At 41.9% G+C, this 26,255-nt stretch overlaps 1 protein-coding gene, 1 long non-coding RNA gene and 6 other non-coding genes across 8 annotated transcripts in view; 7 read left to right on the plus strand and 1 right to left on the minus strand.

The window, feature by feature from the left end:
• The window catches only part of LOC129473584 (histone H3.3 type 1), a 44,127-nt gene that overhangs the window by 6,147 nt on the left and 11,725 nt on the right, over positions 1–26,255 (plus strand).
• TRNAM-CAU (transfer RNA methionine (anticodon CAU)) lies at positions 1,487–1,558 on the plus strand. The gene has a single exon. It is a non-coding gene; the product is annotated as a tRNA-Met (tRNA).
• Positions 1,970–2,051, plus strand: TRNAS-UGA (transfer RNA serine (anticodon UGA)). Its single transcript has one exon. It is a non-coding gene; the product is annotated as a tRNA-Ser (tRNA).
• TRNAQ-UUG (transfer RNA glutamine (anticodon UUG)) lies at positions 2,826–2,897 on the plus strand. Its single transcript has one exon. It is a non-coding gene; the product is annotated as a tRNA-Gln (tRNA).
• On the plus strand, positions 3,380–3,451 carry TRNAQ-UUG (transfer RNA glutamine (anticodon UUG)). The gene has a single exon. It is a non-coding gene; the product is annotated as a tRNA-Gln (tRNA).
• TRNAS-GCU (transfer RNA serine (anticodon GCU)) lies at positions 9,142–9,223 on the plus strand. The gene has a single exon. It is a non-coding gene; the product is annotated as a tRNA-Ser (tRNA).
• LOC129473594 (uncharacterized) lies at positions 12,859–26,210 on the plus strand. Its single transcript, XR_008654300.2, has 3 exons — positions 12,859–12,930; positions 18,811–18,950; positions 26,113–26,210. It is a non-coding gene; the product is annotated as an uncharacterized lncRNA (long non-coding RNA).
• TRNAR-UCG (transfer RNA arginine (anticodon UCG)) lies at positions 14,952–15,024 on the minus strand. Its single transcript has one exon. It is a non-coding gene; the product is annotated as a tRNA-Arg (tRNA).

Below are 26,255 nucleotides of genomic sequence, written 5' to 3' on the forward strand. Positions count from 1 at the left end.
TTACCATTCGCAGAGACCTTTGCCCAGGAAGCTAAAGTTGCAAATACATTTTATTTATTCTAGGACCCTATTGTTTATTCCAGGAAGTTCTTGAAACACATATTAACTTCTTAATAGAAGGCCATGGCCAGGCGCGGTGGCTCACGCCTGTAATTCCAGCACTTTGGGAGGCCGAGGAGGGTGGATCATCTGAGGTCAGGCCAACATGGTGAAACCCCGTTCCTACTAAAAATACAAAAAGTTAGCCAGGCGTGGTGGTGGGCGCCTGTAATCCCAGCTACTCAGGAGGCTAAGGCAGGAGAATTGCTTGAACCCGGGAGGCGGAGATTGCAGTAAACAGAGATAGCGCCACTGCACTCCAGTCTGGGCGACAGAGTGAGACTCCGTCAAAAAACGCCATAACTGAGGCTTCCAGTTAACAGCCAAGTGAATGAGCTTGATTTCCTTCCTGAAACTCAAATTTTCTTCCTTCCCTTCCCTCGCCTCTCCTCCCTCCTTTGTCACCCAGGCTGGAGTGCATTTGATGGGCCATCTCGTCTCACTGCAACCTCCTCCTCCGGGGTTCAAGCGATTCTTGTGCCTCAGCTTCCCTAGTAGCTGGGATTACAGGCGCGTGCCACCACGCTCGGCTAATTTTTGTATTTTTAATAGAGACAGGGTGTCACCGTATTGGCCAGGCTGCTCTCGAACTCCTGACTTCAAGCTATCCACCCGCCTCGGCCTCCCAAAATGCTGGGATTACAGGCTTGAGTGTCTTTTTCACTTTGAAAGTCTCCAAGGGCCACGTATCAGCAGACTTTCTGCTTACTTCTACGTTCAAACGTTCTGAGAAATATTCTTACGTATTTACTTACTTCTATGTTCAAACGTTTACTCAGAATATTTAGACATAATATTTGATTGGAGTTTTAAAACATTATAGACAGAGAACATACATTGTCACTTTTTTTAAGGACGGTATGATGATAGATGTAAAAGAAAACAAATCCATGTGACTACGTTTAGCACCGATGCCTGCCGCTCGGGAGGTCTAGATTCAGTTGCCTCCTCCATGCAACTGTAATTTTTTTTTTCCTGTGAATATTTTCGATGCAAATCGCAAGTAAAAAATGTTTGGAAGTAATAACGACTCCCTCCGGTATCCAGGAATGGCTGAAATTTGCCCAAGCATTTATAATTTCACCTTTATAAATTATGCCACCTTTATAAATTATGGAATACACTTTGTTTTCCAATACACTTTGTTTTCCAATAACTCGAAACATGCTTCCGTTTTAGAGAACTTCAACCTCAGCTGATTCTAATTTATCGAGGAAGAATTCTAAACCGCTGGTGTTTGGAAGTGGCGTGCAGCCCCATATGGATGGCCAGTGTGCACTTCTCATTCTCCAGGATAATTTGGCAAACGACAACAAATCATTTAAAATTAGGAAGACGCCAGAAATTGTAGCCTTTAATAAATCCTTGACAGGACCAAAATTGCGACAGCAGAGTGGCGCAGCGGAAGCGTGCTGGGCCCATAACCCAGAGGTCGATGGATCGAAACCATCCTCTGCTACGTGGCAGTGTACCTTTTACTTGAAGACTAGGACCCTACAAAAAAGGGGTTTTAAATGAGGCGTGCTAAACGTCAGCGGACCTGACCCGTGTAAGAATCCATGAGATATCCGGGTGGAAATGCGCATTTGCGGTCTTCAATATCTGTAATCCTACTAATTAGGTGTGGAGAGCCTTTCAGCCAGTGTCTTAGATTTGGAGACCATTTAGGGGTTGGCGTGTGGGCTCTTGTAAAGTCTTTCTTACTTCCTACATCAATATCTCTTTCAGCCAATATCTAAATCTTTAAAATTTTGATTTTGTTTTTTAACCAGGATGAGAGACATTCCAGAGTTGTGACCTTGTCAAAGATGTCTGTGAAAAGAAACATATATTCCTCATGGGAATGTATCCAGGGCGTTGAAGGAGTCACGTAGTCGTGGCCGAGTGGTTAAGGCGATGGACTTGAAATCCATTGGGGTCTCCCCGCGCAGGTTCGAATCCTGCCGACTACGGCAAGCTTTTTTATTTTCAGGTAGAGGAAATCCGGTGCACTACCTGTGCAATCACACAGAATAACATGGAGTAGTGCTTTTTATTTTCCTGTTATTATCTTTCTCCATAAAAGTGGAAGCAGATAATTTTAGTTCTTTTGTGTAACAAGACTTAGAGATTTTTGAAGTGTTACATGGGAAAGCACTTGAAAACACAAGTAATTTCTGACACTGCTATAAAAATGATGGAAAAACTCTCAAGTTGTTTCGCCTTTAAGTCTTCTTGAAATGCTGTCTCCCTATCTGAAATCCAGCTCACGTCTGACTTCCAAAACCGTGCTTGCCTTTAACTTCTGGAATCAATATCTCAAACAAATCCTTTCTGGTTCCCCTCGTATCATCCTACTTTCAGAGGCAAGAATTGCAGAGGAAACACCAGATAGAGGATCTCCAAAACTGTTGCTAAGATGTTTTAAGAGATGTCTAAGTGTTGATATTTTCTTTTATAAACCCTTAAGTAGAAAAACGTATCGTGACCTAAAAGTTCAGCAAATACGCAGTTCTGATTAATCAAGGAACGCTCCTATTCATAATCTCCGTGGGCAGATCAGAACAAGGTTTTGTAAAGGTGAGTTCTGTTCTTGCTTTCTGCCTGCTGGAGCAGTTTTGTTGCTTTCTTGGAATCTGGACTATGCACATATTTTGAGAGGCCAAAGTAAACGGCATTCTCAATGGACCAATTCCACGTACTACATTCATGCTATCAAAAATATGCCAGGAGATCACTGTATTGTTGGCCCCATGGTGTAATGGTTAGCACTCTGGACTTTGAATCCAGCGATCCGAGTTCAAATCTCGGTGGGACCTCTCAAACTTTTAGTACTCTTTCCTTCTCTCAAATTACCATTGTACCCAGGGGAGCGTACACCTGATCACTCAAGCACCTTAACATCCCATCCCAGTCGGCAGCACGATGCTTTCCTGCAGAACAGAATCCTCTAATCTGTCACCTGGAATTTCACATCTGTTCTCTCTTGCCCCTCCTCTCTTGTTGGACGCGAGTTCCTCAGATTTAAATTATCATACTCAAGTTTAAATATACCTTTTTCACCTACCAGACCTCAGTTCTTTCCTTTTTTGAACAATACTCAAACGGGTTCAAGTTTTATCAGTTTCTAAGACGGACTTGGTCCAGATATGTTTGTAGTGCATGTGAGTCTCTTGGAGCTTCTGCTATATGGGATGCAGATAGCATTAATTTAATAAATATTAATAGAATACTACATCGAATAGATGACACGCTGTGTAATCAGTATTTATATGTATTCATGAAATTAACGATTGAAGGTGGCCCCGTGGTGTAATGGTTAGCACTCTGGACTTTGAATCCAGCGATCCGAGTTCAAGTCTCGGTGGGACCTGTCATACTTTTGGTGACCTTCGTTCGTCTCTTGAATCTTCAACACACGCCTGTCTGTAGATTTACTTTTTCACTCACAGTTTCTTCTCCCGATTAGCAAGTGTCATGTAACTCCTGATTGTCATTTCTAGCTTCTGAGTAGCATCATGTCCTTGTACATTCTTGGTCTTTTCTCTTAGCATCTACTCTTCCCCGAGTTCCCAAAGGCAGCCAGGGTGCTATTTGCGTGCTCAGGGTGCTTAATGGTTTATGTGTCAGAGGCCCCGCCTGCGAATCGTTTCTTCTTTGGAAGCCCCTCAAAATGCAAGGATTTACATAAGAATTGTACTAGCAAGTGCCTCATGTAAGGGTCCCATAGTATATCGGTTAGCACTCGGGATGCTGAATCCAGGAATTTGAGTCCAAATCTCTTTGGGATATTAGCAACACCTTGGTCAATTTTCCTCCGTGGTTCTCTTAAATCATTAGCCCACCTTCGAGGTGTACCCACTTGGCTGCAAGCGCTGCCAATCATCATGGCACCCTGTCCTAGAGAAAACTGTCTCTATCTATTGACCTCTGAAATTTTAGCCCTACTCCTATTTTACTTGATGTCTCTTTTTGCCTTTTTGCCCAGAGTTTCTTAGATTCTGGTAAGTTAGAATCTTGGCCCCAGTGATTAAGAGTTTATGTTTTACAGCCCCAAATCTCAGTTTCTTCCTTTTCTAGAGCCTATTTAAAGCGTTCCATCTGCTTCTAAGCACTAACACTGTCCCTAAAATGTTTGGACTGCACGGCGCTGCAGTTGTACACATCTTAGAGCCTCTACTGTCTGTACTCAGTTGGGGCGCCATCCAAACTCCTTAAGCTAATGCATCGTCCACATTATTTGAAAGATTAGCTGGTATGTTAAAAGTACACATCAGTCTTTCAGTAGGGATTCAATTTCCATGTCCTGGTGACTTAATGGCTAGCACCTAGGCTTCAAATTTCAGTGGAACTCTCTCAGTTTTGGTGACTTTGCTCTTGAGTTTGCCCAAATGGAGAAGCACACTTGGGCATGTATAGATAGTCTCACATGCTTGCACTTCTTTTCTGGAGCAACATCCAGCTTCTTGATCTTTTCTCTGGCTACTGAAAGTTGTCCACTGCCCATTACCTTCATGTATCCCTAGAAGCTCTTCTTCTGAAAGCTTTGCTTTGCTTTGCTGGAGCCTGAAGTCAGTTAGACCACTGTAAGTTAATCATCTGCTGGGATGAGTAAATGTTCATGTGTTAGAGGCCCCACCTATGACTTTTTCTTCTTCAGAGCTCACTCCGAATGCTCTGTATGCTATCTCTGGACTCGGGCATGAAAATGTGCAAACCACAAATTGAGTCATCTGAGAGCCTGCATTTTTCTCCCTATGAGAAGCTATCAGTGTTCCTTACATTGAATCTATGCCCATTTTAAAGATTAACTGACCAGATGCAATAGTATACAAATCTTCCCTAGAACCTTTGTTATACAAAGGTACCATGGTATAACGGTTAACACTCTGGACTCCAAATACAGCCATCCCAAATGTGGGTGGGACTCTAAATTCCTTCTGTTGACTCTCTCTACAGTTCAAAACATATCCTCCAGGGCTCTCAATGACAGCAAATGTAGAGCTCCGTGATCTCCTCTGGCCTCTAAAAATTGTTCCAGAAAAAAGCCCTGTAGACTTCCTTCTGCCTATTTAGCCCTATTCATGGTACTATCTTAGTGGCTCTTTATTAGCTTCCTATTGCTTACCACAAATTTGGTGGTTTAAGACAATGTGAATTTATTTTTTGTTATTTATTTATTTATTTTTGAGACGGAGTCTTGCTCTGTCGCCCAGGCTGGAGTGCAGTGGCACAATCTCATCTTACTGCAACCTCTGCCTCCCGGATTCAAGCCATTCTCCTGCCTCAGCCTCCTGAGTAGCTGGGATTACAGGCGCCTGCCACAACGCCCGGCTAATTTTTTGTATTTTTAGTAGGGATGGGGTTTCACTATGTTGGCCAGGCTTGTCTCGACCTCCTGACCTCATGATCTGACCGCCTCAACCTCCCAAAGTGCTGGGATTACAGGCGTGAGCCACCGCATCTGGCCTATTTTATTTATTTTTAAAAATAGGGTCTTACACTATCACTCAGGCTGGACTGTAGTGACACAATCATAGCTCATTGCAGCCTCAAACTCCTGGGTTCAAGTAATCGTTTCCTATCAGCCTCCCAAGTAGCTAGGACTACAGGTGCACACCACCATCCCTGGCTAAGACAACGTGAATTAAATTTTTTTTTGCAGTTTTGGATATCAGTAGTCTACAATAAAAGTACTAGCAGGGCTGCATATCTTCTGGAGACATCATGAGATAATTCATTTTCTCGGCTTTTTCAGCTTCTAGTGGCCCCTTCCTTGCATCAGTTCTTGCTTCTACAGTCACTGCTTCAGCTTCTAGTGGCCCCTTCCTTGCATCACTTTTTCCTTCTATAGTCACATTTTCTTCTCCTGACTCTGAACCTCCTGCCTTCCTTTTATAAGGACCCTCTTGATTACATTGGACCCACTTAGATAATCCAAGATAATCTCCCCATTTCAAAATCTTCAATGAAATCCCATCTGCAAAATTCCTTTGACCACTTAAGGTAACATAAAGTAACATATTCACAGGTTCTGGTGATTGGTTGTGGACCTATTTTGGGGGTCATTATTTAGTGTACCATACCCTCTATTAATAAATAGCAGGCATTTGTTAATGCTCTTTTATCTATTGGTCATGGCTTTTTTCAAAAAGATAATGTATAGATTTACACCAAGCTTATACACAAGTCTTTCAATAGGAGAATCTTATGGAAAGGGTCTATGATGTAATGATTAGCATCTGAACTCAGATTTGGCAAATTTATGGCTATGATGTCTTGTATTTTTACATTGTCTACTATACTCCCTTCCAGCCATAGGCTCCACTGCTCTCTGGCTGATCAGGCCTTCCTGAATGTATTAGTTATCTGTTGTATAACAAATTGCCCCCAAATTGGCAGCTTAAAACAACAGACACATATCCCACATGAGATATCATGAAAGTAATATCCTATCACATTTTCTATTTTCTGTAGGTTAGGAGCAGGTCACTACATCCAGCCAACATTCAAAGGGAGGAGATTACACAGGAAGTGTGGCCACCACACTGTTAAACACTCTAGAGACCTCAGGGCGGAATAAGCCCTAATTGGAGCTGGTCTAATGCTATGACTGACACTTTGCAGACACCTTCTGTTGCTTGGTCAGGAAGTGCTGTATTGGGAGCAATTCCTGGTACCTTTCAATTGGGAAAATTATCTCTTGCCCTCACCTTTTTAAAACTAGTTTTCCTTTGTGTATCTTCCTTTATAATCAAGCCAGTATTGAAGAGCTTGACTGCTGCTCTCTTTTAATATCATGACTGAACAAGTGAATTAGAATCTATACGGATAATGCCCTGACATGAATCCTTCTCAAAAGTTCCCTATGGATTCAAATATGCAGCATGGAGAACCACTGAGCTAATTTTTCCCTGACCACCCTATTTAGCTTGCCACCACTCACTCCTATGCATATACCATCCTCTGACATACTATGTATTTTGGTTTTTTTTTTCTTTTTGGTGAGACAAGGTCTCACTTTTTCATCCAGGCTGGAGAGCAGTGGCACAATCTTGGCTCACTGAACGTTGACCTCCTGGGTTCAAGCGATCCTCCCTCCTCAGCCTCCTGAGTAGCTGGGACTACAGATGCGCACCACCACGCCCAGCTAATTTTGGTATTTTTTATTGAGATGGGGTTTCACCATGTTGCCTAGGCTGGTCTTGAACTCCTGAGTTCAAGGAATCTGCCGCTTTGGCTTCCCAAAGTGCTATGATTATAGGCGTGAGCCACTGTGCTCAGCCTATATTTTGCTTTATAAGTTGTTTTATTGCTTATTTCCCCATAATTAGGTTTCACCAGGGCAGGGAATTTTGTGTGTAGCATATACATCTGTTCTTAGAACGATGCCTGGAACATATGCAATGCTCAATAAATATTCATCAAAAGACTGAATGAATCAAAGAACCAATGAACCCTTCAGGTCCAGGTTTGTTTATCATGCTTTATAATTCCTAATCCAAACACAATCAAGACCAAGCGATATTTTTTCTTTCCAGAACACTTTAGGATTTGTTGCTAACTGAAGCTTTAAAAAAATGAAAATTTGTACATTTCTTGGCCTGCTATGTTTTGATGATGATTTGATACCTAATATGTCCGATATTTGTTAGGTAATTTCTTGATACCTCCTTAGGGTATACAGTTTGAATCTTGATCGTATTCTTAATTGCTTTGCTTTGCTTTTGAGACAGGGTCTTACTCTGTCACTCTGTTACCCAGGCTGGAGTGCAGTAGTGTGATTAAGGCTTGATGCAGCCTCGCCCTCCCAGGCTCAGCTGATCCTCTCACCACAGCCTTCCAAGTAGCTGGGACTACAGGCACCAGCCACCACACCTGGTTAATTTTTTGTATATTTTGTGGAGTCGGGGTCTCGTCATGTTGCCTAAGTGGTCCTCCAGCCTTGGCCTCCCAAAGTACTGGGATTACAGGTGTGAGCCACTGTGCCTGGCCTTATTTTTTTAATGCTACATCATGTCAAAACACACACATACACAATATTATTGTTTTTGTAATTTTATTGGGTATAGGTGAGAAAACAGCCCCTGGTATCCAGGAACTGGTCTGACCCTATTCACGAGGCCTGCATATTGTCAGGAATTGGCCAGGCAGTCACTGCTAGGTCATGGGGTTCTTCTGTTGTGCCTAATTTCACAGAACATTAGCATCAGATTGACTTTTCTGATTGTGATGAAATGAGTCAGAAACAACCAAAGAAATGTTGGACACGGTGGCTCATGCCTGTAATCCCAGCACTTTGGGTAAACCAAGGTGGGTGGATCACTTAAGCCTAGGAGTTTGAGGCCAGCCTAGGCAACATAGTGACATAGTGAGACCTTGTCTCTATAAAAATAAATTTTTTTTTAATTTAGAATTTAAATGAAATACAAACAGATAATAAAAATGACAACACTAAGTATCATTTTCATCACATTTCTTTGTACAAAATAAGCAAAAACAAAACAAAAATCCCTCAGATGGTCCCATGATTCTTCAAGATACAGTCTAAAATCTAGGGTCTGACACTCAGAACCAATCACAGTTTGACTGTAACCCATCACTTCAGCACTTTACCAGTCACTCACTTGGGCTTCTAGGAGAGACAATGGTTATTTCTCAGATGCGTTAGTGCCATCATATAGCAGGCATCCCTCTGGGAATCCTACCGGGGAGTGTCCAGGAGTGCAGCAATAGACATACCTGGTTTAATGATGGCGTTCACATACATGACCTAAGAAAAAAGACAAAATCCAATTTGACTTAAAAAACAGGAGCCGTCACTAACTCGTTTTTCCTTTTTAATTTCTCTTATTTTTCCCTTAGAAAGTGTACTTTGTCATCTTTATTAGGGTCTATTCCTCCCTCCCAGTCTCCTCTTTAGTTTTTCTTCCTTTATGAGAGTAAGAGGGCCATTTATCCATTATTTCCGTCACTGAAAACATTTAACAAAAGAATAGGAATTGCCAAATGAAACTGTTGAGAAAAGAAACATTACATATATCGCGGGAGGTTTGGGCATGTGACGAGGTGGCCGAGTGGTTAAGGCGATGGACTGCTAATCCATTGTGCTCTGCACGCGTGGGTTCGAATCCCATCCTCGTCGCTCGGCTTTCTCTGCTAATCGGCGTTTTACCTTTTTTTAAAGGTTCCCCTTCAGTGAGGTATTATCCGATATACCTCCCCGTTTGCTCACTGAGAATTAGGTGTTTTTAGCTCCCTTTAAGAGAGGTATTTTTCAGTACGTATTAGCACACTAACGTGTGCTGGCACTAACAACCTTCTGTCGGTAACATGATTACTGATTCTATTTTATTAAGGACCGAAAAATTACAGTATTTTAGCTCCGCTCCCTCCGCGCAGGCAGAGGTGTATCCACCGCTGCTCCAGATCCGCAAGACTCTGTTATAGTTGAAAACTGATTTCCGACCCTCTGATTTTTTGCTAACCCCCTAAGTAGCGCCTAGACTTTCTCCTTATCTAGCTGTGATCCGGTGGTTGTTAATTATACATAACTGGGGAGATTTCTCAAAATGCTCGTGTCTCCTCCCCTCCCCTAGACCCACTTAAATCCAAATCTTTAGGGGGTAGAGTCTAGTGGTCGTTTTGCAAGTGCCTTGGGTCTCCCGGATTAAGAACCATCACTGTCCTCACTTCCTTCTTAGTTTTGGTTTCGCTGTTTTGGCAGTTTTCATCATAAATGTGTAATCATAAGGAATTGGGCCTGGCGCAGTGTCACACGCCTGTAATCCTTGCACTTTGGAAGGTTGAGACTGGAGGATCACTTGAGTCCAGGAGTTCGAGACCAACCTGAGCAATATATCAAGACCGCCCCCCACCCCACAACCCCAACCTCCCCGCATTTAAAAAAACAAAAACAAAAACAAAACAAAAAAGAGAGAAAGAAAGAAAGAAAAAAGGAATTGGTTACATATGCCATGTCATTCCTAAATAATGAAGCCCACAGGACCATTAAAATTTATGTTATATAAAAATCGCACACAAAAAAGACTGCTAAACTTGCTAAATACATATTTAAAACTGCCATTTGGCCCGTATCTAAACATCCCATATCTAAACAAAAAACACAAAAAATTGGTTATGCTTATGCCATGCAAAACTTTTCAACTTAAAAAAAAAAATCTTTCTTTTTTTTATTCATGTGGTTTATCAGAGGCTCTGTTGTCTTCCACGTTTAACACATCTCTCCTTCATCTGGTTTAGTGGTGGACAAAGGGGAGGTGTTACATAAAAGTTAGCTGCCTCTATGTCTGTGATGTTTAATGTTTCAGAATTCAAGACTGTTGGCAAATTCCTGACAAAGACCACCAGAGACACACCTGTAGACAAGCAAAATTGGATTTGTTGGTTTGTTGCAAAGAGGGAGACAAAATGCTATGGTGAACCATTAGCTGGCCATAATTTTGTGATTGTATATCCTAATAATTTTTATCTAGAAAGGGAGAGAATAGGCTGGGTGTGGTGGCTCATGCCTATAATCCCAGCACTTTGGGAGGCGGAGGCGGGCAGACACATGAGGTCAGGGTTTGAGCCTGCATGGTGAAACTCCGTCTCTACTAAACATACAAAAATTAGCTGGGTTTTGGTGGCACATGCCTGTAATTCCAGCTACTCAGGAGGCTGAGGCACAAGAATTGCTTGAACCTAGGAGGTGGGTGAGCCTAGATTGCTTGAATCCAGGAAGTTGCAGTAACCCTAGATTGCGTCACTGCACTCTGGCCTGGGTGACAGAGTGAGATTCTGTCTCAAAAACAAACAAACAAACAAACAAACAAACAAACAAACAGGATAAAGCAGGATTCTCGCTATAACTGGTAAAGAAGCAGTGGTCATATTAGCCAGAAAGGAGGAGATGTTTGGTTACTTTTGTTATTTGACGATGTCCTTGTTTCTTATTTTTACTCACCGTGATTATGAATTGTCTTGTTTTTATCTCAAGTCATAATGGCCACAAAATGTCCTTGCCTATTGGTGTTTTTTGAGATTGGTTATACCCAATAGGAGTTGACCAGAGCTTTGCTGTGAGAGCCAGACCAGCTCCTAGCAACTCCGAGTCCTAGCTGTTAATGTCAGACCAATTCTGGCTACTGGGGCTGTTTTTCTCTTCCTCAAGATATAGGTTTATTTGTAAGTTTGGTAAATTCTTCATTTCTTTCCATATCTAAGCCCTTTGCCTAACAACTCTGCAATTCCTCCCAAAGAGATGTGGTGTATTTCCATATCACTTTGACTTTGGCCTTGGGCATGACAATGACTTTGGTCAATGTGATGTTAGCAGGCATGAGTCAATTAGGGCCTTTGAATATGCCTGCATAGTTGGGTGTCCATATGCACCTCTGCCATCTTCATGAGATAAATTTTCTCTTGGGTAGCTGCTGTCTTTTCACCCTTGGCCCCAGAAAGAACATGCTTTGAACTAACTAGAGTTCCTACTGTGAAGCACAAAGGAGGTAAGCTGAAGTGTACTTACATCTTAAGGTACAGCCATTCATATAATTTGGCCTAGAGCTGTTGACCTTCAACTGACACACACAGATGCTTATTGTTATATGTTTTTAAGCATTTGTGTGTGTGTGTGTTTTAATGGAGCAATAGCTGACTGAAACACATAGTCTTTGCTCCTTGCAAGTCATAATAAAAATCTTTATGGTTTTGGCTGGACATGGTGGCTCACATCTGTAACACAGTACTTTGGGAATTGAGGCAGGAGGATTGCTTGAGGCCAGGAGTTCAAGATAAGCCTGAGCAACATAGCGAGACCCTGTCTCTACAAAAAATAAATTAGCTGGATGTGGTGGCACACACCTGTAGTTCTAGTTACTTGGGAGGCTGAGGCGGGAGGACTGGTGGTTGAGGCTGCAGTGAGCCATGATTGCACCACTGCATTCCAGCCTGGGTGACAAAGTGAGACCTTATGTCTTAAAAATATATAATATAATCTTTACGTTTTTGAACTGTAGTGGGGGCAAAATTTTACCTCTATTCTTATTACAATTTCTCCAGCTGAACCTGAGAATTAAATTGATGTAAGGCAGATTAATACAAAAAGACCATGCAAATTCATTTAATAGTTTTCTGTGGCACAAGAGCCTTCATTGGAAAATGAAGATACTACAGTGCAGTGTGAGTGGAACACTTACATGCTGAATTAGACAGAAAGTGGTAAACTACGTAAATGTGACAAGGCAAAGGGGCTTGGGCTTGGGTAGTTACTTGGGTAGAAAAGTGGCTGAGAGGATAAAGGCTCATTTAACAAGATTTGTTTACACAGATTTCCCTCAGCCTCAGTTACCCTAGAAACTAGAATGAATGATACTTTCATTCTAGTTTAGGGAGGACTTATTTCACAGAGGAATTTAATCTTCTGCTTTTAAGAAACAGAATGAGAGTCCGAGTGATATTCTTGCACCTGCTATTTTTCAAGTGCCTTTAATTCAAAATAGTCACTATGCCAGAGGGGCATAGTTTTTAACTCCTTCAGAATATATCTCTTCTAATATAAAGTACAATTTACTTATATAATCTATTTATTCATTTTGTGTTTTCTGTGTTGCTTCCTCCTCTCTTCCTTCAACTCCAAACCTCTTAAGGACATGGGTTTTTGTATACTTTTGTTACCGTGTTCCTAGATTGCTAGATCCTATATTCTAGAATCCCAGTGCCTAGCAGAGTGGCTGGGAGAGAAGCAGGCACAGGGTAGGTGCTCCATGAACATTTACAGTAGTCCCTCTTCTATCCAAGGTTTCACTTTCTGTGGTTTGTTACCCATGGTCAACTGAGGTCTGAAAATAGGTGAGTAATGTACAATAAAGTATTTTGAGGGACAGAGAGATCACGTTCATATAACTTCTATTACTGTATGTAGATTGTTATAATTGTTTTATTATTGTTAATCTCTTAAAATGCCTAATTTATAAATTAAACTTTATCATATGTGTGTATGTATAGGAAAAAACATGGTGTATATAGAGTTCAGCACTATCCAAGGTTCAGGCATCCACTGGGGTCTTGGAACATAACTCCTGTAAATAAGGGGGGCTACTCTATTAAATTCATGAATCTCTTAATCCCCTGTGCAACTGGACCCAACTCCCAGTGTTTGTGATACACATCTAGAAATCTTTCTTCTTGATTTATTTTCTTTCAATTGCTTTTTTTAAATCCAGCTCCAAAAGATGTTTTTCATATTATTTTTTTTTTCTGAATCCCACTCTCAAAGCAGAAAGGCTTACACATTCATCAAAGGGTGCATATATTTTTATTTGGTGGATTTGGGACAAGCTCCTAAATTCCGGTGACCATTTAAGACTCAGGATGTCCACAGATTTCCCTATCTTTTTCAGTTTTCTCCCTTTTGGCACTTCCCAGTCTAGAATGTCTCTCTCCTCCTTTTGGTATTCTTTGCTATCAGTGCAGTAGAAAAAGAAAGAAAAAGAAGAAAGAGTTATGACAGGCAAATTTTTATATTCTTGCATCAGAATTTCCACTTTCATTAAATGTTTGAGGGAGGCTGTGGGGCCCCTGGAAAAAGTCTTGTTTATCCTCTGGTACACAGGATTATGTACTGGTCAGAGAGAGAGGAGGAAGCTTTTTCCTGTTCTTAGAATCAAGAAAAAAGGTGGGCTATGTAATTCTCAAGTATCACTGTATTCATTTTAAAAGGTTACTCTTCTTTTGAGGTTATATACTTTTTCTAGCTTATAAAAGGATGCTCAGTGCAAATGGTGGGTTTTGCCATTAAGAAGGCAGAACATGGTTTTGCATGACATTAGGACATTGACACTTTCTAATCCAATGAATTTCAAAGTCTGGAAACCAGTGCTCAATCCCCACGTTTTTTATACAACTTGGAATCTACAGATGACTAGAGGAAACCAGAATCAAACAGAGCTAAGGAAGAAGCTGGGGACAGGGAGAGGTAATTATTACTCGTTTTAATATTCTTTGCTTTGATCTAGAAACACACTTATGGACTCCATGTGATTTGAATCAATGATCTCATCTGGATGTCTTATGTTTCATCATGATGTCAGCAATTGGAAATTACTTTTCCTTAATCCTAAATTATTATTAAATTCAGGCACACAAAATGTTATTTAGGAATACAAAATGTGTTTTTATATATTTTGCACAGCTGTGTTCCCTGTATTTTCCTGTTTGCACACACACACTGTAACCAGTTGGGCTATTTTAATTACCTTTATATTTTTGCTTTGCAACATCGAATTCAATATTAGGTATTCTCATCCTTTTGATGGCAAGACACCCACAACAAAAAAGTTAAAATGGAGAGTAAGAACTAGTAACATAGGCTTCAGCAGCTGCCAAAACTCCTTAGTACACGCGGTCGTAGACTAAAAAAGAAATGTGAAGAGCTTTTGGCCTAGTGCTAAATCAGAAGAAGCAACAGGTTTTCTACTGTGCTAGCCATTGGGGCCTGGCATTAGTCTGAGACGCTACAGTTTGAGAAAGCTTGGCTTATAGATCTGAATTCCTTTTTTTCAGGGAATTCAATCCTTGAATTGAATCTAAGCCTACAAAACCGAAACGCAGGTGCTTAAAATCCAAACTTGGGGAGAACCTGACAGCTCCAAAATACTAGATGGCTGTATTTCAGTTTTGACTTTCCAGTCTTTCTTCACTCTGTCACTTGTTCTCCTAAGGCCTTTGTGAATGTCTCCTTCTTCCCTTTAAAGGAGAGGAGAAGGAAGAAAAAAAAGGATTCAGAAAACCCAGAGAGCGGATGATTTTTTATTTTTTTCTTGGAATGAAATGGGTAATAAAATTTTCAGGCCCCAAAACAAACCCCCGCCTAACCACGAAGGGATTCGAACCCTCAATCTTCTGATCCGAAGTCAGACGCCTTATCCATTAGGCCACGTGGTCCCTCGCAGCTTCGTTGTTGCTGCAATACTTAGAAAATAAAACGAACTTCCTCCTCACCCCCACCTCCCACCCCCCACCCCCCGTGTTGGCATCCGCAGCGCCCGTGTTTTCGCCAATGAGAAAATGAAAACTTTAGATTACGTGGGATATTTTGGGGCCACAGAATCGGGATTTATAAACGGTTGGGATCGACAATTATTTTAGTCTTGTGGTAATATGACTACTCCTTGGAGAGAAAAGTCGTTTGTTCTGACTCCCAAGGCAGAAGAAGTGGAGTTTATGGCATCTAAAAGATGATAAAATTCTGCATATTGTCTGCATCGAAGGATATGTTAAAATAAACTTACTCAAGGTTTCTTCCCTATGATGCTCATCCACATTCACCATTTACAGACTAGGTTCTTGCAGGGTCTGCCCAGATAGTTGTTAAGAAAACTGCACCTGGAAGGCAGTTTTACCACAAGGCAACATCTGCACCGTGGTCTTTCTCGCCATCCTGCATGGATATCTGCAGACCCTGGAGACAATTACCCCCTCCCCATGCTGTTCTGGTACTTTCTCTGATTGTGATAATATGATATCAGAGCACTTTTCTTGGTATGGTTCTGTTTCGAAAGGAAAGAAAATACTTTCCTTGGGGTTTCTCAGGAGTGTCGAGCGGACTAGAGCCATTACCAGTTTTTGAGGTTCCCATATATTAAGAAGTGAAGGAACACGAAATAGAAATGCAAAAATTTTTATTATTAACAATTTTTATATGTAATGGATGAATCAACACGAAAATGTAATGCATTAGCATCATACTATGGAGAAGATATTTATAGAATTTATAATGTTCCATAGCGCTCTTGGCCCCATCATGGCATATAAAGTTCTATTTTGTGTGGCTTCTTTCAAGCCTGTCAGTGAATCTCTGTGAAGTCAAGTACTTCATTTGAAGATAATGTCAACAGTCTACATATAAGACATTTCCTTAATTTTCCTAAACCCCAGATATTGGGAATAATGGCTCTCCTGGCTCACTTGTGGTAAGTCTTGGTTTCTCCTGGTTAGCAAATGTAGCAGCTTCTGGTGCATAGAAATTGGGCCTTTTACATAGTCTTTCTTTCCCTATCCACAGAATAATATCTGACAAATAGTAGGAGCTCAATAAAAATATGCTGAATTTCTCACTTACTTTTGAATTCTGCAATCATCTTCAATGTGAGAATTATTATTATTTTTGAGACAGAGTCTCACTCTGTAGCCCAGGCTGGAGTGCAGTGGCACCATCTCGGCTCACCGAAACCTCCACCTCCCAGGTTCAAGCGATTCTCCTGCCTCAGCCTCCCAAGTAGCTGGGATTACAGGCGCCCACCACCATGCCCGGCTAATTTTTGTATTTTTAGTAGAGACGGAGTTTCACTATGTTGGCCAGCTTGGTCTCAAACTCCTGACCTGAGTTGATCCTCCCACCTCGACCTCCCAAAGTACTAGGATTACACGCGTGAGCCACCATGCCCGGCCAATGTGATAATTATTTAACAATATTCTTCTATTCTGCAAAAATCTTTGTTGCTCTCTTTCTCTCTTCCTCCTTCCTGGAGAAGATCGAGAGGCTATTACAATGTTTGGATGACCCATAAACCATTATGGGCAGTGTTTGTAGAAGTATTGAGGAGTGGTTGAATTCTGGGTATGTTTTAAAGGGTTTGTGATTAAATTGGTGTGAAATAAATAGAAAAGTCATATGTATCTCCAGTTTCTTTTGCTGTAACAACACAGTTTGCATTTACTGAGACAGGAATGACTTCAGAAAGAGAACTTTGAGGGTGGAGTGTATATGCGTGTGGTGGGGATCTAGAATCTGTTTCAGGATTTACTTCAAGTTGTGTATTGAACATTCAGGTGGAGATGACTAGTGTGGAGTGGTCAGACTTAAATAAATACATACAGTCCCAAACTTTCCCTCTCCCAAGTTAGAAAAGAATTGACTTGCTGAAAAATAAACCAATCAAGGACCAGATCATAAACATCAAAACTTTAAAGAGTTTTTTCCTTTATTTCCCCCCTTATTGATTGATTGCTGTACCTCCTGGAATGGGACAGAGACTTTTTTTCCTCAGGAGAGAACTGGAATAATATTCTTTGTTCACAATTGGTCAGTGGTTTCCTATTGCGCACTGAAAAATAAAATCCAAGTGTTTGCCTTGTATACTCACCCCCTTATGACCTGTTCTTTCCCTTTTTGTTCTGCCATAACTCCAGACCAATTTTAGGTATTGTAAGACCTAAAATTTCAACTGCTGCCTTGAGATTTTTGACCCTCACAGAGCTCCCCAAAAATGCTTATCCACAAGTTCCCCTGTCTTGATAGCTATGACTCCCACAAGCAGGAAAGCTTCCCTACTTGTCCAGTTCCCTTATCTGACAGACCAGCTGCATCTCACTCAGGCCTCAACCTAATTGGTGTCGTCTCACTGCCAGTCACTAAAACTGTTAAAGCAAGCCAACTACATTCTCTGGAGGGAACCAGGAGTCACCCAACCCTCTGATGACTACAAAGCCTACCTCTCACAGCCCCTAATCATTCATTCTGCTCCTGAGTGCAAACCTTCTGTGGCCTTGCACGGTGTGCAGTGCCCTGTTTTTTCCAGGCTGTGAGTATATATGACTAATAAATTTCTGCCAGTCTCATTTATCCAGTGTTGAGTGTCATGTGTCCAGCCTTCTTACTATTTAGGGCAGGAGAATTTATTGTCTTTTAAGAGGTGCACAGGAGGTGATCAGAACACAGCCACTTTTCTCTCCAAATCCCTCTCCCTCACATGACCTCACCTCCATACTTCATCACACTGAATTATTTGTAGTTCCTTAAAAACCTTTAACTATTATGCTTCCTTGTATTTATTTCTTTTTGCTAGGGTGCTCTTCTCGGCTATATTGCAAGTTCTTACTCATTCAAGTTTTGGCTCAAAACCTGCCACCATTTCAGAATCAGACAATTGCCAGGGCAAAATTAATGCAGCAACCCTGTTTTAGTTTTCATTTATCCCTGTAGATAAGTGCCATGGTGATGACCCTTACTAAAATGTCAGAATGTTCACATACTACTGGGTAATAATGTTATTCTATATATCTCAAGTAGTGAGTCACTATGGACTAGGTTGTCAGCATATTTAAAGTAAGTATGATGATTCATGATGTGCACCTGGTGTCTGGTTCCACATGGCTGGCCACATGGTAGCTATGACTAGCTCCCCTTAACAGCTTTGACTCTAATGCCCAAGTGGACTTTGCTATGCAAGCACATGCGTGCAGTTCACAATTGGAGAGAAAGCGCTTTCCTATCCTCAATGAAGACGTTGGATTAGAAAGCCTTCTTTAGCCTTCACCTGTTGGAGGCCAAAGGAATGAGGGACGTGACCAACTCAATATACCACTGGAGGCTATATGAGCAAACAGCAAACTGTTCTCATGAAAGCAGGATGTTGGCAAACTGACAACTGCATCTGTCACCAGAAGGAATGCTGAGGGCAATCATGTCCCAGGCACTGTGTTCCTTAAGGTTATCTATAGGAACATCTGGAGTCTGTTGAACAAAGAAAGCAATCCTGTGAGCCTGTGATAAATCAAGTAGCTGATGGACAGTTACCCCTTCCTCCCTGTTCACTCCACCTAATAAATACGAAGGGCTGTAGAAGCTCAGGGCCCTTGTTCTCTAGAAGCAAGGAGCCCCCAACCCCTTCTTTTAAACAAATTCTTTTGTCTTTGTGTTCATTTCTGCGTTTGTCCTCCTTCGTTCAGTCCTACAGTAACAGCCACAAGTGGTGCCCAAACAGAGACTTGAATGAAGAAGGTCTACTGGAGCAGAGAAAGTGAAACTGATCAGATGAACCCCAGGACGAGTCAGCCAGCAGAGCATATAAAGTCAGCGCCCTGAGGAGGTACTGGGAGCGGGAAGTTTCTGAATCAGGGTAACATGGGGCAGAATTTGTCTATGGAGGAGCAACATTATGTGCAGCTACTTAATGCTCAGGTTAGCTCTCAAACACTAAGCTTCTGCAGGAGTTTACTATGCATAACCCATGGTTTCCACAGACAGGCACCCTCAATGTGGAAAACTGGAACCCAGTAGGAGAAGGATTAAAATGGGCTCATCAAAAAGGTCTCAAAGTTGATCCTTCTGTTTTCTCTGTTTGGGGTTTAGTCTGTACTGTCCTTCTGCCATTGTCCCCTTCTTATTCTGCTGGACCACAGGAGCCACGTTCTGAATCTCAAAAATTGAAGGAATCTTTTGTCCAACCCACAGCATGCATTGAAAATGATAAACAGAAGGCCAGGCACGGTGGCTCACGCCTGTAATCCCAGCACTTTGGGAGGCTGAGGGGGGCGGATCATGAGGTCAGGAGATTGAGACCATCCTGGCTAACACAGTGAAACTCCGTCTCTACTAAACATGCAAGGAAATTAGCCAGGCGTGGTGGTGGGCGCCTGTAGTCCCAGCTACTCGGGAGGCTGAGGCAGGAGAATGGCGTGAACCTGGGAGGCGGAGCTTGCAGTGAGCTGAGATCGTGCCACTGCACTCCAGCCTAGGCGACGGAGCGAGATTGTCTCAAAAAAAAAAAAAAAAAAAAGATAAACAAGAAAGGATGAAAATTGGCCAGTACTGTCCCCCCAATAGCAGAAACATCTGTACTGCCTCCTTCAGTAGCAGAAAGAGACCCCAATACAAAGAATTCTTTGTGCTGCTGCCATAGCTGGAGAGCCCCTAGGACCTTGCGCTTTTCCTATTTCCGTAAGGCCCGATCAGAATAATCCACAGCAGTTTACTTATGAACACACCCCGGTAGAGTTTAAGTTGTTGAAGGAATTAAAAGCTAGTGTAGTTAATAATGTAATACAGAGCCCATTTACTTTAGGATTGCTAGAATCTGTACTCGGTGCTATGTGCCTTCCATCCTTTGATATAAAGCATTTGGCTCGCGCTTGTTTGTCTGCTAGTGCATATCTGACATGGAATTTAAAGTGGCTAGAACTGTGTGCTGACCAGGCTAGACAGAATCTTGCTGCCGGACATGGGGACACTACAGAGGATATGCAACTGTGTAATGGCCCTTATTCAGATCTGGTGAAACAATTGACACTCCCAGGCGCTGCTTACAAGCAGTCTGCCTTGGCCGCTAAACGTGCCTGGGACACCATTCCAGAGCAAAGAGTCCCAGTACAATCTTTTCTACAAGTTACGCAAGGGTCGCAGGAGTCCTATGCACATTTTGTTGTACGATTACAAGAGGCAGTGAGGCATCAGATTCCTCATACCACTGCTGCAGAAGTGCTTACTTTGACTCTAGCTTTTGAAAATGTAAATACAGATTGTAAACGTGCTCTGGCACCTGTGAGGTGTACAAAGATCTTAGGAAATTTTCTCAAAGCCTGTCAGGATGTGGGAACTGAACTCCATCGTTCTACAATGTTGGCTCAAGTAATGGCTAATTTAGTAGTAAACAAATCTAGAAAGGGCCAAGGATCAAGCCCTAAAGTAGGAAAATGTTATAATTGTGGAAAAATTGGACATTTCAAAAAAGAATGCCGTCAGACCTCTGGGCAGAGAGGATCTTATAATGCAGTTCTCCCCAACAGAAAAAACACCAGGACTTTTCACTCGTAATAAAGGAAATCATTGGGTTAATCAATGCCGCTCAAAATTTCATCAGAATAGCACCCCCGTCAGGAAACGAGAAGGGGGCCTGGATCCGGGCCCCTCAAACAATGAGGGCATTCCCTATCCAGGCCACAACCCCATTTCAGGGATGGGTTCCCAGAACATTGATTCCCTCTCCCCAGGAACACCCAGAAGCACAGGATTAGATCTCCCAGTCAGAGAACGGGTTACATCTGTTGGAGGAGACAAACCCATGAAGATTCCCACTGGTATTTGGGGACCTTTGCCAACAGGATATATGGGATTAATTTTGGGCAAAAGCCATCTTAACTTACAGGGTATTACCATGGTCCCCAGAGTTGTTGACTCTGATTATGAAAGAGAAATTCAAGTAGTAGTAATGTCACAAGATCTTTGGGTTTTTGAACTGGGAGAATATACTGCTCAACTATTGCTTATTCCCTGCAAGTTGCACCCTTCCCCATGAAAGGAAAAATGAAGGAATCAAGGATTTGAAAGTACAACAAGGCAGTAAATTTATCTATCACAACCCATAGCATTTAATCGACCCACCTGTACAGTGCAAATTAAAGAAAAGAAGTTCTATGGGCTTATGGATACGGGAGCTGATATGTCAGTAATATTCAAACATTATTGGCCCACCATCTTGACCCCTGCAATTAACTTCTACATCCCTAGTGGGACTAGGAAAGCTCAAAGTGTTCAATGGAATGCTGAGATTTTATCCTGTCTCAGACCGCATGGACAGTCATGTACTTTTCAACCTTATGTCGCAAATATAGCTGTTAACCTATGGGGCCGAGATTTACTGACAGCATGGGATATGAGACTTAAAAATGAAACTATTGATAATCCAGGATTTAAAATGTTAAAGAAAATGAGATTCAGAGTGGAAAAGGCTTAGGAAAGCCCCTGCAGGGAAATCCTGATCCAATATCAGTAACTGGACAAAACAGAAAAGGGCTAGTTTATCAGGATTTTTGGCGGGGGTCACTGATATTTCTCCTCCACTCACTGCTTTGCCGCTAGAGTGGCTGACTGACAAACCTGTGTGGGTGGATCAGTGGCTCCTATCACAGGAGAAACTGATGCAACTCCATCAGCTAGTGAGAGAGCAATTGGAGGCAGAACATACAGAATAGTCATCCCCTGGTATTCACCAGTATTTGTGATCCAAAAATGTCAGGAAAATGGCGACTGCTACATGATTTGAGAGCTATTAATGCACAGATTAAACCAATGGTTGCATTACAGCAAGGTCTGCCATCCCCAGCAGCCATTCCAAGAGATTGGCCTCTTGTAGTAATAGGTCTTAAAGATTTTTTTTTTTTTTTTTTTTTTTTTTTACTATACCATTACACAAAAAGGATAAGCCTCAATTTGCCTTCTCTGTGCCTTCTATTAATCAAAGAGAGCCTGTCTCTCGCTATCAGTGAAAAGTTTTAGCCCAAGGCATGCTCAACAGTCCTATTATGTCCGCATTTTGTAGGAAAAGCTTTAAAGGAGCCTCGCAATATATTTCCCAATGCCTACATCATTCATTATATGGATGATATTCTTTTGGCCGCTCCTACAGATCAAATGTTACATCAGTTATTCAGGGAATTAAAACGAGCCTTGACTGCATGGAATCTCAAAATAGCTCCTGAAAAGGTGCAAACAACCTCCCCATACCAGTACTTAGGTATTATTGTTACTGGAAGAAGTGTTCGGCCTCAGAAAGTAACTCTCTGTAGGGACAGGGTACAAACTCTGAATGACTTCCAACAATTATTAGGGGATATCAATTGGCTGTGCCCGATGCTAGGTATTGCCATCTACCAACTCACACACATTTATCAAACCCTCCAAAGAGATTCTTCATTAGATTCTCCTCGGCAACTTACTAAGGAGGCAGAAGCTGAGTGACAGCTTGTAGAACAGATCCTTCAGCAACAACATGCCTCCCGGCTACAGCCACAAAAGCCTTTGCTTTTGTTTATTCTTCCTACCTCCCATTCTCCATCAGGATTTTTAGGCCAATTCATAGACAAATCTGTAATAGTAATATAATGGCTTTTTTTTTTATTCAATCAGACAGTGAAATCTTTGCAAGTTTATCTTTCTTTAATTACTCAACTTATAACAATAGGTAGGCATAGATAAAAAATGCTTACGGGATATGATCCTGATAAAATTACTGCTCCCTTGGATTCCCAACAACAGGTCGCAGCATGGGAAATGTCAACTGCATGGCAAATTGCTTTTGCAGATTTTGTGGGAATAATAGATAACCATTATCCATCGGACAAGATTTTGCAATTTTATAAAGTTCACCCTTTTATCCTCCCTGTAATTACTCATCACAAGCCCATTCCAGGTGGAAAGACATATTTTACCGATGTCTCTTACAAAGGACGCACAGCTATTTATGCAACTAAGCATACTGAAACAATAAAGATCTCTGGAGTTTCAGCTCAATGCTCAGAGTTAATGGCAGTTATTCAGGTTTTAGAGCTCACGGCTTTATCTCCTATTAATATTGTTTGTGATTCAGCCTATGTTGTAAATGCAGCTAGTTGCATTGAGACTGCCACTATTAAGGGCATCCTAGAACCAGAGCTGCTTAATTTGTTTCTAAGACTTCAACAAGCTATTCTCTCTCCTGCTGCTCCTATTCGCTCTCACACGCAACTTCTTGGACCACTATCTCAAGATAATGATAAAGCAGATAAATTAATTGGTTCTGTATTTCAACAAGCCCAAGCTTCCCATGCATTACTGCATAAAAACACCTCTGCCCTTACTCATATGTTTCATCTGCCTTGCAGCCAAGCTCAAGCTATTGTGCAAGCCTGCCCCACTTGTCAGCATGTCCCTGGTGTTGCACCCGTGGAAGGATGCGACCCACGAGGCTTGGCTCCAAATGAAATCTGGCAGATGGATGTTGCACATACAGCAGTCTTTGGCAAACTTACCTATGTTCATGTGACTATAGACACCTACTCCAATATGTTACATGCCACATGTCAAACAGGGGGAACTGCTGGCCATGTCCAATGGCATTGTTTGTTGTCATTCGCCCATATGGGGGTCTCTAAACAATTAAAAACTGACAATGGACCTGCTTATGTTAGTCGTGCTTTTCAAAATTTTTTACAGTTATGGGCAATCACTCATAAAACAGGAATTCCTTACAATCCCCAAGGACAAGACATTATAGAGCGGGCACATCAAACACTACAGCGTATGTTGAGAAAAAAAGGGGGAATAGGAGACCAGCTACCACCTTAAACAAAATTACATTTAGCCTTGTTTACTTTAAATTTTCTGATGCCTGGTATGGATGGTAAGACTCCGGCAGAACAACATTGGCAAGTGTTAGAGGGAAAGAGGCAAGTTTATCCAAAGGTGTTATGGAAATCCCCGGAAGAAGGACAATGGAAAGGCCCAGTGGATTTGCTGATGTGGGGATGAGGGTATGCTTGTGTTTTTACAGGAGATGGACAAACTGTGTAGGTGCCCTCCAGGTATGTGCAACCATGGAACGGGAGACTGGAGGGATCCGTGGATCGCAACTCTGGGCCTGGTTCCCCCAGTACAAGCCATAGGCCAGTTGAATCTGAATGCGAAGATGGAACGAGGGCCGACTGGAGTCACATTGACATCCACCCTCATAACATGGGGACAGATCAAGAAAACCACGCAGAAAGCTGAGAAAATGCTGGAGTGCCAGGCTCAGGCAAAAACCCCTGACTCGATGTTCTTGGCCATGCTAGCTGTAGTGTCCTGTGCTGTTTGTTTCCCCTGTGTAGAATCAAAAACGTGTTGGGTATATGTTCCTAACCCCTGAGTAGTGCGACCTGTACTCTGGAGTGACACTCCTCCTGAGGTATATCATGATCAGGGAGCATGGACCCCAGGACCCCTAACTCCCCCTGACACAGAACAATTAGACTCTCAGAACAATAGTATCAATTACACCGCCCCATTGGAGGGACTCCCTTTATGCATCACCAAGGACACATCGCTCAATGGCAGTTGCCTTGCAGTCCAATCCCAGGCATGGTTGAGTCACCATGGAAAAATTATGTACCTATCAGGCCTTAAGCTCTATTAATATTACTGGTGGATTTACTAATCCCTCCCGGCCCCATCGTCCAAATTGTATTGATTATACAGAATGGGCTCCCTTCAATAATTCTCACCCCCCTCCTTGGATCCAGTGTCTTGGCCCCTTAGCTAGACAAGTCTATGTTAATGGGAGACATTATTGACTGGGGTCCCTGTGGTCATTTGGATGGGAGACATGAGAATCAGACCTCATGGCACAAACTTCGCTGCCACTGGTGGTGAACATTTAACATTTCTTCGCTATATCGCATTGGGATTCAATCCTAATCTGCCAGGCAACTTGCTTGGCATGGAACAGGCTTTAGTCCGCCTTTGCCTCAGTGGCATCATCAAGGAAAGAGGGGCCCAACTCAGCAGTCAATATGGAAGTTAGCACTCCCATTTATGAATGGCAGCATCTGGGTCAGGATACTATCCAATAATAGTAATAGGACTCAACACAGTTTTAATGTTACCTTTGTAAGAAATATTACTACTTAATTTACAATTTGTGTTTTTAATCCCTGTATCTTTCTGGCAGCTAAAAAGGACCAACTCCAGGTAAACGTCACCCAATTGACTTGTGACTCCTGTCAACTGTATCACTGCATAAATCATAGCACGATACAAACGCACAACATATTCACCTTAGTAATTCCGGGTCGCATTCCCAGACTATGGATTCCTGTCAATTTGTTTGAGCCTTGGGTGGCTATCCCCGCTTTACATTTTGTATAACTCCTTCTTACTCAGCTCACTCATTGTGCTTGTAGAGCCTTAGGCATGGTAATTTTTGCTACAGTCTCCCTAGTTACACTAATAACCTCTGTTGTAGTGTCCTCAGTAGCACTGCACAGCTCTATTCAAACAGCTCAATATGTGAAAAATTGGACGCGTATGGCCAACCAGGCACGGAAGCTTCAAAATAAAATTAACACCAAAATACAAACAAAGGTGGCAATGTTAAAGACTACTGTCCTGTGGCTAGGAGAACAAATACAACGTTTGCAGTTGCAGCAGCAATTGCATTGTCATTTTAACCATACTGATATTTGTGTAATTAATTTGTGTAATATAATCAAAGTGAATATCCACGGAGACTTGTAAAGGCCCATTTACATCCAATGTTACTTTTGATATTAATGATTTACAGAGTAAAATTCTTGATTTGAATAGGCCAACTTAAGAGTATCAGCCCTCTTTAGAAGCTTGGACCTAATTCCAGCAAGGTTTAGCGAAGCTTAACTCTTGGACCTACTTTAAACAGCACCTCAATGTCTCTTTTATAATTATAGGAATAATGTTCTTGTGTCTCTATTTTCTGTTTATAGTCTGTAAAATCGGCTGGACCACCAACTGGCAATTGAAAGCTGCACAGCCTGGAATTGCCTTTATTCAATTAATGCAAAAACAAAAACGGGGAGATGTTGGAGGCCAAAGGAATGACGGACGTGATCAACTCAATATACCACTG

Source organism: Symphalangus syndactylus, chromosome 23 (genome assembly GCF_028878055.3).
Source record: "Symphalangus syndactylus isolate Jambi chromosome 23, NHGRI_mSymSyn1-v2.1_pri, whole genome shotgun sequence".
NCBI lineage: Eukaryota > Metazoa > Chordata > Mammalia > Primates > Hylobatidae > Symphalangus > Symphalangus syndactylus.